Genomic DNA, 2807 nt, shown 5'->3' with positions numbered 1-2807 from the left:
TTACATGGCCAATATATGTCTCTACTTCCTTCTGGCAAACGATTTATGATCCTATCCTCAAGACTTACATAAACAGGAACAAGAGAGGTGCCCTGACAAGACTGAGTGTGAACGAAGATGTAAAGATGGTCCAAACGCACGCACGGGCAGCGCGTCTGTGCTTGTTTATAGCAATGATAACAACAGGAAGAGCCTGGCTGTACGATCGACATTCTGGAAATTCCCAATCGCCCCTTCTCATCAGAGCTAGGCTTTCTTAAAAAAAAAAAAGTAGGCTTGGAGAGCAGTGTAATGTAGTGGTTAGAATTCTTGGTGGAAGTTTCTCTCCCTCCTCACATACACACACACACACACAGCTTATCCTACCTCACAGGGCTCTTGGAAGGCTAAACCAACAATGTGAGTGCCTAGGAAGAAAAGCAGGATAAGGAAAAGCAACAAATAACTCGTGTTTAGGGACTAGATGCAACCCCATTTACGTAATTAGTAAAATTACAGGAAATCGCAGGTGTAGTGTTCCTGATCCAGATTCTGACTGGACATCAGGAAAAACTTCCTGACTGTTAGAGCAGTACGACAATGGAACCAGTTACCTAGGGAGGTTGTGGGCTCTCCCACATTAGAGGCCTTCAAGAGGCCATCTTGTCAAGGATGCTTTAGGGTGGATTCCTGCATTGAGTAGGGGTTTGGACTCGATGGCCTTATAGGCCCCTTACTATTCTATGATCCAGACCCCACATATCCTGTGTGGTTATTTGGATGCAATGCTTTGGGGGGGGGGCACTGCAGTCCTGATCCAGATCCCACCTGTCTTGTGCAGTTATTTGGAAGGATTTACTTTTCCAAAGTCTTGTTTAGTTTGCTCCTTCATTCTCAAATTGGGAGGCCACAAAGCCAAGCATCTCCAGTGCATCTTCGGAGGTGGGGAGGTTCCTGGGAAAGGCTTTCTGGATCAGCAAACTGCTTTTCTACTTGCTCTCACTTGATGCAGGTAGACATCATGATTATTCCCATTTTACAGATGGGAAAACTGAGGCTTGAAAGCCAACGATCGGTTGATATCATGGAAATCATGGAGCCGAGGCTTGTCCAGATCTAAGCTTGACGTCTTCTTCCCAGCTTTCAAGGTATTCGGAAAGTCCCCTCTGTGATAAAAGGGGGAGTCCTAAAGATCATAACACTTTCAAATTAGTGCAGGTACAGGTGATCTGTACACACTTGCTGCAAAGCAAACCAGCAAGTAAATTTTCCACAAACGAAGACCACAACCTAGTGTCAAAGTCCTTAGGGTGACCCTATGGAAAGAAGGACAGGGCTCCTGTATCTTTAACAGTTGTATAGAAAAGGGGATTTCAGCAGGGGCTTGTCTATACAGCTTGTTTAGCCCGACCTAAATGCGCATATTCGTGTTTCAGGACACATGACGTAGCCATCCATTCACCATAGCTTGTCTTGTCTATAATCCATAGCCTCGTATGTGCGAATGTGCATATATGTGCATATAAAATTTCACTGTTGCTGCTGCATTGTGACACTCGTTGGCTAGATTTGAATCAACGAAAATTTGGGTTAAAATTAAATGAAAAGCAATCCCGCTGTCATATAGATGGGGGCCAGGTGTCCTTGTACGCATGCAGCACCTGGTGAAATTCCCTCTTCATCACAACAGTTAAAGCTGCAGGAGCCCTGCCCTCTTTTGTAGCTGGTCACTCTAGCTATACTAGTACCTTAGCCCACTCCTACTCCTCCAGCATGGCAGTTTTTAAAAAATCTTATACGGGTTTCTGAAATGACTGCAATGTGAACCTTCTTATTACTTCAAAAGTCAAGTCCAAAAGGTCAGCTTTTCTTGGGGGTGGGGGTGGGGGAATAACATCCATACACACACAGGGCCCATCATAATACCCTCTTAACTTTAGATGTGCCCATTCTTGACCCCACCCCTCTCTCTCCAACATTTATCTTGCTAATAGTATCCATCAATCATTTACAGTAGTTCTTGGAACTAATAAAAGTTACTTTTCTTGGCAATGGCTGAATTGAAAATGACAATGCCCAAATCCACGAATGATTCCTTCCTTATGACAGTTAAAAGCATTGGCACAAATCGGATGTGTATCCAAGTAGGGAGAGATAAATCCATCTGTTTCACTTTCTATATTGTTAGTTTTTTTCTCAATATGTATGCATTTTTGGCAAACATTTCCCGCTCCCCACCCCCAAATATATGACTTCTTGCTCACTAATGTACACCGTTTTTGATCAGACAACTGCAGTGCAAAATTCAGACAAGGGTGAAAACCAAAAGATAAGTGCGTCCTGGTTTGCAGCTTGGTTCAGGAAATGCAAATAAGGTCCGTTTGTTTAAAAATGCGACCCAAATGAATTTTGCCCCCATCCCTCTATCCAAGTAAAGATGCTGTCTAGTCTACCTGCACATTATCACTTTCAATGGAATGCGCATTGTCATTTGAGCGCAACCAGTCAAGCGCATGTATTTTTTACACAACTGGGGCCAGATCAAGACATACCTCTACTTGTCATATGGTGCAATTTTTCGAAATTATAATCTCCAACCTCACGAAAAATGAACGTTTACCCGCTTTTTAATCTCCAGCTCCTATCCGATATTAAGGAGAACCCCAAACGATACATTTAACCTCATGAAAAAGAGGTTTAAAGTGTGAGTTTATCAAGCCCTCCCTAATCTCTGGTGGTGGACAAGGAGAAACGTCATTCCTTTCAGACCGGTCCCCCAGTTCCACAAACTCCAGGCGTGTGCTCGCTTCTGTATTCCTTCTTATGGG

Source organism: Elgaria multicarinata, chromosome 11 (genome assembly GCF_023053635.1).
Source record: "Elgaria multicarinata webbii isolate HBS135686 ecotype San Diego chromosome 11, rElgMul1.1.pri, whole genome shotgun sequence".
Lineage (NCBI taxonomy): Eukaryota > Metazoa > Chordata > Lepidosauria > Squamata > Anguidae > Elgaria > Elgaria multicarinata.
Note: the sequence above shows the minus strand (reverse complement) of the source record.